The sequence below is a fragment of the Corvus cornix genome, chromosome 3 (genome assembly GCF_000738735.6).
Source record: "Corvus cornix cornix isolate S_Up_H32 chromosome 3, ASM73873v5, whole genome shotgun sequence".
NCBI classification, from domain to species: domain Eukaryota; kingdom Metazoa; phylum Chordata; class Aves; order Passeriformes; family Corvidae; genus Corvus; species Corvus cornix.
This window is the reverse complement of record NC_047056.1, coordinates 112,511,066-112,524,810: the sequence shown is the minus strand read 5'-3', so window position 1 is coordinate 112,524,810 and position 13,745 is coordinate 112,511,066. Positions and strand designations below refer to the sequence as shown.

The window sequence follows — 13,745 nt, the reverse complement described above, 5'->3', positions numbered from 1 at the left end:
TGCTCCATTGCCCCTGGAGTTATGGGCCTGATTTCCTGATGGTTTTCCACCTGTTTTCCCAGCGGTGAGCAGGAATTACAGCATATACCAGTTAACTCCAGCTCTTCCCATGACCACCGCTTCAATAAAAACCATGCAAAAGAGATGATGAAAAAAACCCCAAAACCCAACTGTCTCTGAGTTCCCCCATTTAAATTGCTACAGCCATTCAAAAACCAGGTGTTTCCTGCCATCCAAACCTCCAGATTATCCAGCCCAGCTCTTTAAATGCACAGGACAAGAAATAAAAGGTGTTAGGCTGGGCCTTCATCTCCTCTCCTGATGATTCCTGCTTTCAGCCTTTGCTGTCAGCAGTCCCCTCCCAGCACCAGCGGAATCAAAGGTGGAACCAGCTCCGACACGAGGAATAACAAAAGCGCCAGCACCGCTCTGGAGCCTCGAGTCATTAGGAAGTTCCTGCCTCTCTCCCAGTTGCACGTTAATGAGCGCAGGGAGAGCTGGGGATGGTTTGGCTCTGTGTTTGAGAGCCAGCTCGGGAGATGGAACCTGATGTTCTGTGGCTTTCACAGGAAAGACGCTCTTCTGCCAGGCTCCAAAAATTCCTCATCAAAACTGGCATGCGTGGGTGGATCCAAAGGACGGAGATGGAGGATGGATGGGGATGGATGATGGGTGGCTCCTGCAGAGCCCAGTTGCAGGAAGCCCCTCTGATCTCTTCATCTATCTCCCCTCATTTTTTCTGAGGCCTTTTGGGGTGGACGTGTGAATTTTAAGTGTAAAATGACTTTGGGATTAACACCAAGAGTGCAGGGCACGAACAATGAAGGACAAGCCAGGGTGGATGTTGAGCGTGGGCTTAACAAGAACCTCCTCAAAGGTCTGGAGATCCTGAATGGGATAAAGGGTCTGGTTTGCCTTTCTCAGCTTGGGACTCCTTGTAAAACAAGGGCAAGAAGGTAAAATTGGGACAGAAAGGCTACGCCTACACCCACAAATCTGCCTTCCAGCTCTTGGTCTCCCTCTTCCCTGTACATGCCAAGGCATGGGAGATGCACCTCATCCCTGATGGACATGCTTAGCTACTTCAGAAGATGGAATATGGAGACAGAAGACCATCTTTGTCTCAAAATAAAACATTTCCCATGAATCCCAGAATCACAGAGTGAGTCAGGTAGGAAGGGACCACAGAGGGCCATGTGGTCAAACCTTCCTGCTCCAGCAAGGCCATCCCAGAGCACAGGGCTGTGTCCAGACAGGTCTGGAATATCCCCCATGAGGGAAACTCCCCACCCTCTCTGGACAATCTGTTCGGGGCTCGGTCTCTGCACAGGAAGGTTCTTCCTCATGTCCAGTGGAACTTCCTGGGATCAGTTCCTGCCCGTTCCTCTGGTGCCATTGCTGGGCCCCACGGAGCAGAGCCCAGGGCCTGCTCTGAGCCCTCCCTGCAGACAGGGACACCCAGGGCTGAGGGTCCCTCTCAGCATCTCCTCTGAGGCTGAGCAGCCCCAGCTCCCTCAGCCTTCCCTGGGCAGGGAGATGATCCAGGCCCTTCATCAACTTTGTTGCTGGACCTGCTACAGGAGCTGTGTCCCTGCTGTCCTGAGGAGCCCAGACCTGAACACAGCACCCCAGATGTGCCTCACAGGGCTGAGAAGAGAGGCAGGATCACTCCCTGACCTGCTGGGAATGCTCTCCCTGGTGTGCCCCTGGATCCTTTTGGCTTTCTTGGCCCCCAGGGCACTGCTGGCCCATGGACAGCCAGTTGTCTATCAGGACACCCAGATCCTTCTCTGCAGAGCTGCTCCAGCAGGTCACCCCCAGCCTGTGCTGGTGCCTGGGGTTGGTCCTCCCCAGATGCACGACCTGCATTTCCCTTTGCTGAATTTCAGACAGTTCTCTGCCCATTTCCCCAATCCACTGAGGTCCTTCTGAAGGGATCAGCCACTCCTCCCAGCTTTGTGTCATCAATGAACTTCTTGAGGAGGCACTTATCCCTTCATCTAAGTCATTAATGAGCAAGTTAAACCATTCTGGGCCCAGTGTTGAACCCTGGGGGACACCACAACTGACAGGCCTCCAATCAGACCCTGTGCCACTGATCATGGCCCTCAGGGCTCTGCCCTTCAGCCAGTTCATGGAATCCCAGAATCATTAAAGTTGGAAAAGACCTCCGATATCTGAGTCCAACCAGTAAGTTAAGACAGCCAGGTCCAGCCCTAAACCATGTCCCTAAGCACCACATTTATGATACAGTTCTCAGTCCCGCTCATCCACTCTTCCAGTCCACATTTCCTGCGTTTATCCAACAGATATGATGGAAGACAGAGTCTAAAGCCTTGCTGAAGTCCAGGTGCACAAGCCCCACTTCTCTCCCCTCATCCATCCAGGTGGTTGTCTCACCGCAGAAGGCAATTGGGTTGGCCAAGCATGATTTCCCGTCAGTGAATCCATGCTGACAACTCCTGATTTCCTCTCCCCACACTGGTGTTTTCCCACTTAAAGCATTTCCTTTTGACAAATGGGCATCTCCCTTCAGGACACAGCAAACAGAGCCACTGGGAATTGCCTCCCTTGTATTAATGAGCATTTTGCAGATGCGCAGGGACCCCCACCCCGTGGGTGAGGACACAGTGATGCACTGAGAGCTCTGCAGAGCCTCCTGGCAGCTGGCAGGGTGTCTCCCAGACTTCTGGGTGCACAGCAAGTCCTGTGGGATTACTCGTGCCATGCCACTATGGAGTTGGATGGGCAGGCAGGTGGAGAAGGAAAAGCAGTAATAAATTAAACCTTCCTTGCCCCATCCTCTCCCATCCCAAATCAGCAAGAGGCTGCCTGTGCCTGGGGTGCTACGTCCAAGACAATCACGGCTGACAGTGCCTTCGAGGGACGCTGTCAAAGACTTTTAAGCTCATCATTCGGTGAGGGGAAGATTTCCTGACCGACTTCGTGGGAAGGAGCCCCTTCGCAGACATGCTGGGAGTGCCACCTGCAGCTGGTGTGGCTTCACCCCTGGTTTCCAGAGCCTGACAGAGCTCCAGCATGGTGTCACCACCTCTGAAGGTGAAGGTTGGGTCACAGAGGCAGGAGGAGAGGCTGGGTGAGGACCCAGGGATAAGGAAGTCTGTGTGAAACACTTTTGATGGGTGGATGGTGGCAATGCTGTGGTGCAGCCACACCTGGTGGGACGAGGAGATCCCCTTGGCTTCTCCTCCTGGTCCATGTTTTTGTCATGGTTTGGGGATTGCAGGTCTCCATGAGATATTGGCAGCACCTCGGGGTTTGTGGGGAGCAGATGCTCAGGGCTCCAGGTTATTCCTGACTCCAACAGCAGGTGTCTGATGTCAGCTGAGAATCCTCTGTAGCCCAGGCAGAGCAAGGGGCAAGTGCAGAGGGTGACTCAGGTCACACCGCCAGCCTCCCACAAAGCCATCCTCCGGAGGAATCGCTCTCTGGGATGGGGAGAGGAAGGATGAGCTGGGAAACCTTCCTCTATCCCAGGTTGCTCCAAGCCCCATCCAACCTGGCCTTGGACACTTCCAGGGACCGTGGGGCAGCCACAGCTTCTCTGAGCACCCTGTGCCAGGGCCTCCCCACCCTCACAGGGAAGAATTCCTTCCCAATATCCCATCTATCCCTGCCCTCTGGCAGTGGGAAGCCATTCCCCGTGTCCTGTCCCTCCAGGCCCTTTGTAAATGGTCTCTCCCCATCTTTCTTGTAGGCTGCCTTCAGGAACTGGAAGACCACAATTAGGTCATCCCAAAGCCTTCTCCAGGCTGAACAATCCCAATTCTCCCAGCCTTTCCTCACAGCAGAGCTGCTCCATCCCCCTAATTAACACCTCCACGTCCTTTCTGTGCTGGGCCCCGGGGCTGGGCAGCTCTGCAGGTGGGGTCTCACCCGAGCTGGGCAGAGGGGCAGAATCCCCCCTCCCCTGCTGCCCACGCTGGGGGATCAGCCCAGGGCACGGGGGGTTTGGGATGGGTCATGTCCAGCTCCCAGAGACCTGCCTCAGGCTGAGATAAATTAGGAATTAATTTATATTAAATACCTCGTTTGGAAATCTCTCCATTGACGAAGTACCAAGCGGGGTGAACCCCACACTTCTGGTCCAGCCATTCTCCTGATCAGAAATTGCCTCCATATTCACCCAAATCCTCTTTCCCACACCAGACCCTTGCACCACTTTCATCTTTCCCAGGATTTTGCCCACAAATCATTTTATGTAATGATTCTGGAATTAATTTTTAAACAGTTTTGATTTTTTTTTTTTCTACATTTATAAGCACCATACAGGACAATGAATTCCAAGGGAAAATACATAGTGAACAAACACACCATGTATACAAATACATACCTTAAACATAGATATGGGCTCATATATATGTGCAGACCTATATTAATCTATGGCTTATTTATTCATTTGAGGTGCCTATACCTGTATATAGAGAGGTATATGGCATATATAAATAATAAAATCTAATTTATGAGCTATATGTTTATATAAATAAACCATATATGTTTACATATATCATATATATGACCATATACGTGGTTTATTTATTCATTTCTACATCTATACAAACAATCTCCTGCTGGCAGAGAGGTGAAACCAGGAATTGCTGTCTGATGTAAAGATGGGAATTCAGTTTTGAGGTCAAACTGGAGCAAATAAATGAGTATTTTGATGGTTTTGTGTAAAAGACTTGGAATGATTTGGGAAAGCTCTTTTTAGAAATGTAGGGAATGTCACTTCTCGGCAAAACTGTTCTTCCTGATTGCATTTCATTTTTTAAACTTCACATTGAACGCCTGCCATTCGTAGTGACCCATTGCTGTGTGACATTATCACGGCACAAGAAATCATAAAATAACACAAAATAAAATAAAGTAAAATAAAATAAAGAAAAATAAAGTAAAATAAAATAAAATAAAATAAATAAAAATAAAAAAAATATTAAAGGCATCTGTAGCTTCACACAGACAGGATTATTGTCATTGGAAAGGCAAAGGGTTTGCTCATGGATGATGCAAGGAAGCAGCTAAAGATAAGTTGCTCTATCAGGTTGCTGCTCCACGTGGAGGCACCAAGAGACCATGGCCAAGTTCCCCTGTCCTTTCCCCGTCCCGACATTCCTGGAGATGTTACATGAGCTGAACTTTGCTCAGTTTCTGGCATTTCCCTCAGTGCCTTTCTCTGGTTTCCCTCCCGAGCTGCAGACGGCGGGTCTGGGCAGAGTCTCCCCGGAGCCACGACAGCAGAGATCGTATCTCCGCTCCTGGATGCTTGGGAGGGAGGGATGGAGGAGCCTCTCCTGCCGTGGATGTGTGATGGGATCAGCTCTCAGCCGCCCCATCCCCACATCCCATCCCTGCATCCCCATCTCTGCCACTCCCATCCCCCAGTCTTTGCTCTGGGAGGAGGCGTAGCTTTAAATTTGACCTAAAAAGAGCATTGAAGTGACTCATTGGATTATGGACAGAGCCACACATGGATCCCAAGCTGAGAGAAAGGAATCTCGTTCGTATCAATTCATGAATCTGAGCTCAGACGCGGATCTGACAAACTGTGGTTGAGGAGATGTTCCCCTCCTGCCACCCCAGCCCTGGGATTTAGTTCAGCTCTTGGTAATCTCAAGACTAACAGGCCTGGGTGGGGTATTTTATGGATGCCTTGGTGTTTGGGAGGGGGAAAAGCAGCCAGAAATCTCCTCCCTGGACCAAGTGCAAACCAGGGCAAAGAGGAAACGTTCTCCACCACGCAGATGTGGCTGTGCCACCCAGGAGAGCTGGGGGATGACGCTGCAGGAAGCGGTGAATATCCTGCTGTGGAGAAAGGGAAACAGCCAGGATCCAGCCCTTTGCCTCTCCTAGAAAATCACTAAAGCAAGCAATAGTAATTGGAGAGCTACTTGTAAGCCGGGCATCTTCTCCCCTGCTAAAAGCTTTGCCTGTAGCGCTGAAGGAGCGGCTTGTGATAAATATATATATATTAAAAATATCTGCTCTGACAAGCGTGAAGCTGGAGAGGCAGAGAGGCAGGGGAGGAAGTAAGGCGGGTAGGAAGCATAAATCAAAATGTTTTTCTGCTCCTAATTAAATCCACCAACCTGTTTGTAACGAAACCCACTCTCGCTCACTGGGAAGAGGGGGATGAGGAGCCGCTGCTGCCCAATGGCCACGGTGGCCAAGAGCTCCCTGAGCTTCACGCAGGGGCACGGGGGCCTGGGAGTCCTTACACTGGGATTTGAGCTTCAGGAAAACCTCCAGCCATCTGTGCCAGAGGAGGCAGAGCAATCGCAGCCAGGCAGGGTGGAGAGGGGGGAAAAGCATCGCAGGGAGGGCTGGGAACCTTCTCACTGCTCCACATCCTCTGCAGCCAGACGGCTGCAATGTGCTGCTGCCAGCCCTGCAGCCACCGCAGCTCCTGCAGCTCAAAATGGGTCAGGAAGGGCAAGATTGGATAAAAGGGAGGGCTGGGGAGGGAAGGAAGTGAACAGGGAATCATGCTGCTGCTGCTGCACTGTCTAGGATGCTGTCTGCAGTGTGCTTGTGGCCCTCACTCATCTCCCAAAGGAGATGCAGAGCAAGAAAAGGTTCAGAAAAGAATGGTGGAACAGGTTCTATACATTCAGAGAATGGTTTGGGTTGGAAGGGACCTTAAAGATCATCCCGTTCCACCCCCTGCCATGGGCAGGGAAACCTTCCGCTATCCCAGATTGCTCCAAGCCCCATCCAACCTGGCCTTGGACACTGCCAGGGATGAGGCAGCCACAGCTTCTCTGGGTAACCTGTGCCAGGGCCTCACCACCCTCACAGCCAGGAATTCCTTCCCAATATCCCATCTATCCCTGCCCTCTGGCAGTGGGAAGCCATTCCCTGTGTCCTGTCCCTCCATCCCTTGGCCCAAGTCCCTCTCCAGCTCTCCTGGAGCCCCTTTAGGCACTGGAAGGAGCTCTGAGGTCTCCTTGGATCCTTCCCTTCTCCAGGTGAACACCCCCAGCTCTCCCAGCCTGGCTCCAGAGCAGAGGGGCTCCAGCCCTGGCAGCATTTTCATGGCATCCTCTGGACTCTCTCCAGCAGTTCCACATCCTTCTGATGCTGAGGACTCCAGGCAAATATATCACAGAGACCAAGATTCTTCAGTCCAGAAAAGGGGAGCTGATGTCATACAAGGTGAAGAGCTGTAAGGCCCAGAGTGCCCTGCAATGAAGGATTTCCTAACAAGAGCCAGGAGCTCCATATGGGACGGTTGCGTGACAGTTCAAACCTTGCAAAAGGAAGGCTCCTTTTTTTCTGCAAAGCACAGCTAAACTGGGCAACTCCTTCTTACAATGCCAAGGATTTAGAAAAAAAAATCAGAGAAACTCAACCACCAAGGAACATTCTGTTATTAAATCAACAGCAGCACATCCATCTCAGGAGCATCCCAGGATGCATCTCTGTGTGCTTGCCTTGTTCTTGCACCCTCCTGCTGTTACTCAACCTGCTCTTGGTCAACTTTAAACCCGGCCCAGCACAACTGTTGTTTTTTTCAGTCCTAAACATGGCTTTTTTCAAGTTTCCCATCAAATTCCACCCAAAAGTTGCATTAACATCTGCAGGGCAGCCTGTGCTGCTTGTGACTGCAGGAAAGGTACCCAGTGCCCTGAAATCCTGGACAGGGACGGTTTTGCCATGGCTTTTCCAGGGCAACCTCAAAATCTGCCCCAGCTGAAGCAGTCTTAGCCACAGAATTGGTCAGAGAGAAACTGTGTGGGATGATTTGTCCCCATGCCACATCCTGCTTGCAAAGGGCATCACCCACCTGATGTGTTTTGGGGCCACCTGATGGTGGTTGGGGACATCAAAGCCACCTGCCGTGATCTCTTCGTCAAGGAGTGGTGCAGCTGGTCCAAGATCTTATAAAAAACCTACAACTCCTCCCACTGTCCTGATCTTGCTCCCTGCCTTGCAAGGCTGGCTACCAAACGGATTAGGGAATCTTTATGGGAAGTGAATGTCTTTCTGGTGCTCATATGGATTGTGAGTGGAAATCTGCTGAGCTGCTGGGAAGAGAGGAGGAGGAGGTGGTAAAGGAGCAAGCTCTGGAGAAACACACTGAGGCTGCCACTGCTCTTCAACCCAGCCAAAATAAACACTGTGAAACTCCCACAGGTTGGTGGAAGTGCTAAATATCACTGTGAAGTGGGCAAAGTGAGAGTGACAATTAGATACTTAATAAATGACTGTTTAAGGGTGTATTTGCTTCCTGGAGGATGCACAGAGTGGGAGGTGGTGTAACAGGTCAGGAATGAGCTTTGCAGTGATTTCCCTTAGCACCTGGGATGGGGAATTTCACTTGAGAATGCCATCGGATCCCTGGATTTGGCTTCCAGAGCTATCCAGGTTTGACTTATCCACACAAATAATGGAGGAAAAAATACCCACAGTCCCTGCTGGTGATTTGTTCCCATTACTGCCTTCCCACGCTGTTTGAAGATGTGGAGCTTGTTCCGAGCTGGAATTTGACTGACACCCCTCTGCAAACACTGGAGCTCACTGGGTGGTTTTATCTCCTCCGTGGAGCAGACACTGCCTTGCTGAGGGTGAGTAACCAGTGGTGCCCATTGCAGAGGTGACTGTGCTTTCAGAAATCAAAAGTTCACCCACTGGGCCTGTTCTGACTCGGGATACAGGAGCCATGGGAACCATTGTTAGCATTTCACAGGAGAGTGGGTTGATATTTTTTAATCAACATTTGCATGCTTAAATTTCGCTTCTATTTTATTTTTATCCACCTCCTTTCTCCTTGTACATTTTCCAGCGCACAGAAAGGAAAGAAAGGAAGAGAACTTTTTAATTAAACTTTTGAAGAAAACTACAGTACAAAGCTGTTCTTTATATTGCAGGAGATAAATCACTGCAAACATTTGGAAGAGCCCAGACTTCGGTGCGTTGTGCCAGTGAAATCACATGTCAGGAATGATCTGGGGTCCAAGCTTGGCTCCTGGTTGAAAGGGCCACCAGATGAACTTGGTTGCCATTGCTTATCAGGCTAAGGGACCAACCCAATGTGATGTTGGACACATCTTGGCCAGGTTGGATGGGGCTTGGAACAACTTGGTCTGGTGGAAGGTGGCCCTACCCATGGCAGGAGGTGGAACAGGATGAGATTTAAGGTCCCTTTATTGCAAGGCACCTTTAAATAGCAAAATGCTAAAGCTGAAAAAGCAGCGAGAAATGAATAATGCAACGAGCTGAGCTGAACCTTAGGTGAGTAAAATGCGTGCCTGGGTCTGAGGTGCTTGTCCCAGGTCCTTTCTGTGACCATCTCTGGGATACATTTGTGCTCCTTTAGGCACAGGTTTCCTTCCATTAACTGTAAAGGAGGTCAAGGGAGCTCTCAGAAATGTCTCCATTTTGGAGGTTTTCTTCTGCTTAGGTGACTCTTACCTTGTTTTTCTTTGAGCTCAGCCATTAACCCAGCACTGCTGTGTTCACCACCAAGCCATGTCCTCATGTGGCACCTGCTGAACATTCCAGGGATGGGGATTCCATGACTTCCCTAGGCAGCCCGTTCCAATGCCTGACCACTCGTGCCGTGGTGTCACTGTGGAGCTTCTGCTCTGCTGTCAGTGATGGACCAACTCTCTGTAGGCTCAATCCACACAAATCCAGTGGGATGGAGAGTTGTAACGACCTCAAAGAGGGATTTTTTTTCAGGAGAAAACAAACAGGAAGAAAAAGGCCTTCCACTCTAGACCAATGATAAGGTTTCCTCAACCCCTCCTCAGCTGGCTCATTAAACACAATGAACTGCCAAAACACCCCTTCACTGGTTCCACGGAAGCTCCAGTCCCGCTTCCATGGACTTTGGAGCAGTGCTTTGGTCTCCACACCCAATTCCCTGAGCAGTTTGGCACCAATCAGTCCAGCTCATGTGCAAGAGAGGAAAGGATGCTCCCCTTCCACACCCTGGCCAGGAAGATCCCTGGATCTAATGGCTCACACCCTGGCCTTGTCCCCCCAGTGCAGGAGCATTTGGCTGTCAGATGGATCCTGCAGTGTCACCACGCGTAAGGTGAGCTGTGACGAGCCTGGCATCTGATAAAAGCTGTCCTCAACACTGACAGCCAGGGTGATTTCCCACACTGTCAGCAGCAAAGGAAGAGGAAGGAATGTAATGGGGCTTTTCCAAAGTATTCCTTGGGCTGATCCTGCTGGCAGAGGGGGGAAGCAGGCAGGGGAAGGGCAGGATCAATAACAGCGTGTGAGGTGGCCTGAAATGCCCACAACTGAATCATCGCATCTGCCTTTGCTCAGACACCAGCTTTGGTTGATAAGGGGACTGCAAAGGTTTTCTGTCACATGCTTGGCTTTGTGTCATGCAATATTCAGGTGGAAAAGCAGCCCAGCAGGTCTCCTGTCTGGATGGGGTTGCAGAGAACCAGAGAAGCATTGAGAAATCTGGAGGTCTCTGTCTGACCATCTGTGTCCACCACCTGATCAGGTCAGCCAGGGCTTGGCAACATCCATGATTCCAGAGCCTCCAAGACTCTGGAGGCTCCACAAAGATGGAGATTCCCCCACTTCCCTAAGTGCCTCTTCCAGTGCTGCACAATGTCCTGTGAAAAAGCCTTTCCTGTTGTTCCCTCTGAACACCCCAACATCTTGGAGAAGCAGTCATGGAATCCCAGACTGCTGTGGGATTTGGGTTTGGGTTGGAAGGGGTCTTGAAGAATATCCAGTGCCACCCCCTGCCATGAGCAGGGACACCTTCCACTAACCCAGGTTGCTCCAAGCCCTGTCTGACCCAGCCTTGGGCACTTCCAGGGATCCAGGGGCAGCCACAGCTTCGCTGAGCACCCTGTGCCAGTCCCTCCCCACCTTCACGGGGAGCAATTCCTTCCCAATATCTCATCAAAATCTCTCCTCATATAGTATCCAGCAGCACTTGACTGAAAAAATGGCTTAACTGAAAAAGGGAAGCGAAGTGTGAATTTTGGTATCAGTTTTGCATTAGAAATAAAATGGCATCAAAGGAAGAGTAGCAAAGTGCAAGAATTTTAGACTGACATTTCACAAATCAAGTGTTTCAATCTCCCATGTCAGCAGTCAGCTCAAAGGAAAATGGGAAAATCACCCTGAAACAAAGGAACTTTTTTTTTTCCAGTATCCAAAAGCAGAGGGTGAGCTGCACTGGGAAGGGGAGGGTCTGCCTGCTGAACAGGGAGAGAGCAGGAGCACTTAAAATCAGGGATGGATCCCTCTTTCTCTGGGTTTACTCCTGGATTTCCATCCGTGCTTGAATTCAGCCTTAAGCAAGCTGTGGGTTTGCCTCTCTCCATGCTGCAGCCCAGCAGCAAACCAGGAGTTCAGAGACCACAGCAGGCATTATGTCATCCTGCGAGGAGGAGCTGGGCAATCCTGCAACGACTTCTTTCCAAGCCCTTTTATCCAATCCCTCCTCCAGCAGCACTGCTGAAGAACTGGGAGGGGGGAAAGAGCCCGGCCCCAGGGAAAGGGTATTACAAGAGGAGATCCCACGCCAGGATGTCCCGACCAGCACCCCAGAGCGAGAAGAGCTGCGGTGCAGGGTTGAGAGGGGTGGAAGTGCCTCCCTGGCTGTTGTTCACCTTCCAGATCCCTCCTGCTTGGAAGAAAACCTGTGTGCAGCAAAAGGTGATGTCATCCCTGCTTCCCTGCTCCTGAAATCCAGCTCCTTGCCAGATGTGGCTCAGGGCTGGTGTTATTAACAGTCCCTTTTGACACATCCTGTGCTCTGATGATTTCTTTCTTTCTTTTTTTCTTTTTATTTTTTAAATTTTTTTTTAATTTATTTTCCACCCCCTTTCCCTCCTTTTGCTGCACAGTGACCAGGCTCCTGAGACTCAGGTTGATTAAATTTCCATGCCTTGCAGCTTCCCTGGAGTCCACATAATTTATGTAAATACGAGAGATAAGGAACGAGGGGGAATCACAAGAAAAATGGAGCATTAAGCCGCCAAGATCCATTAAATTCTCCATCACCCTTTTCAGAATCTCAGTGTTCAGCCGCACCGCCCCCATGTTTTCCCCCTGCCACAGCAGCGTGGATCAAATTAACACTCGTCGGGCTGAGGAAATCCATGGGATCAGTCCCACCTCCTGCCTCACGTCGGGATTTAGCCCTGCCTGCAGTGAATCAGCGCAGGGAACGAGCCCTGTTCGAAGAGCAGGTGGTGCAGCTGCTTGCAGCCTCCTTGCCTGGCTGTGTCCCGGGGCAAAGCCGAGCAGCTGGAGCTCCCTCCGGGCAGGGATAACGCTGGGCACGTCCCGAGGGACAGAGGTACTCCTGGGTAAAGCAAGGCGAGCAGGGCTCCTCCACGTTGGGGTGCTCAGGTGAGCCTCTGCACTCCCTCAGGGTGTTTCTGTGCTGTCAGCTAAGCGAGGGTTAGTCTGAGCCCATGGTCATGACCTGAACGTCGCCCCAGACCAGCCTTTCAACCCCAGTTCCTGGAAAGTTGTGTTGGGAAGGAGTAGGAGTTAGGTCAGCAGCCTGTTGTCCTCCTTTGTGCAGTCTCTGCCTTTCCTAATCATCCTGATGGATGTAAACCCCTTCTCCAGCCTGCCCATCACTCAGCTGGGTAGGCTGGGCTACAGAGCCAGCAAAGATCTCCCTGGAATAGTGCCAAGAAAACTGGCACTGCAGTTTGGTGGTTTGGCTTGTTAAAATGTCCATGGTATCATGGAATGGTTTGGGTTGGAAGGGACATTAAAGATCACCCAGTCCCAGCCCCCTGCCCTGGGCAGGGACACCTTCCACTATCCCAGGTTGCTCCAAGCCCCATCCAACCTGGCCTTGGACACTGCCAGGGATCCAGGGGCAGCCACAGCTCCTATGGGCAACTGTTCCTAGCAGTGTTTTGGCCCCCAACAAGAAGGAAAGCCCAAAAATGATTCCTGAGGTTGGTTTGGGAAGTGGCCTGGAGGGGGGACAGTTCCCAGTTGGCAGAGTGGATGGGAACACTGTTTTGGGAAGGATGCAAGGACACGAGGGATGGGAAACATGGCAGACAAGGCATGGCCAGATTGCACCTATTGGCCTCAGAGCCAGGAAATACATCTGGGAATCTGTTCCTAAGGTACACAAGCACTTGGCAAACCCCATCCCAGGCCTGGGGCAGGCACCTACACATGGACACACACATGGACCACCTCTGCCCGCTCTCGAGCCAGGCCCGGCGCAGTCACCACAGTCACAACCCTCCCAGTCAGCAGTGGGGCTGGAAGGGGGCACCCACTCCCACAAATGAGACCTCTTGTGACAGCACCAGGAGCCTCGGGGCTGTGCTGTCTGTGAGTCACTCAGACCCAGAAAGCTCCTCTGAGACACAGCCCCCTGCTTCCCTGGGACATCCAGTCCTGCACAGAAACTGCAGCTCCTCAAACCCCAGCTCCTGGGAAACCTTTCCCTCTCCAAGTGGATGGCATTAGGAATAATGCCATAGATTTTTTATTTGAATTTTGAGCTCACAGGCACCACTCGAATTGCTTTTCCTAACAAGTGTGACAGACAGAAACACCTCTTTAATGGAAGCAAAGACTCTCCAATAACAATATGATTTCAGGATGCTGGAGCTTGAGGAAAAACCACAAATCCTGAGTGGTGATGACATCCCAGGAGCAGAAGTCACTGGCTGTCACTCAGCCCTGTCCCTAACCTGGATGCTGTAGCAGTACCGTGGGTGTTTCTGCCTTCAGTGCTTTGCAGAGGCAACCCTTGG

At 51.1% G+C, this 13,745-nt stretch overlaps 1 protein-coding gene across 1 annotated transcript in view; it reads right to left on the bottom strand.

Moving 5' to 3' along the window:
- XKR6 (XK related 6) overlaps window positions 1-13,745 on the bottom strand; it is a gene marked incomplete at its 5' end in the record, with an annotated part of 174,398 nt that overhangs the window by 52,015 nt on the left and 108,638 nt on the right. The window lies entirely within an intron of this gene.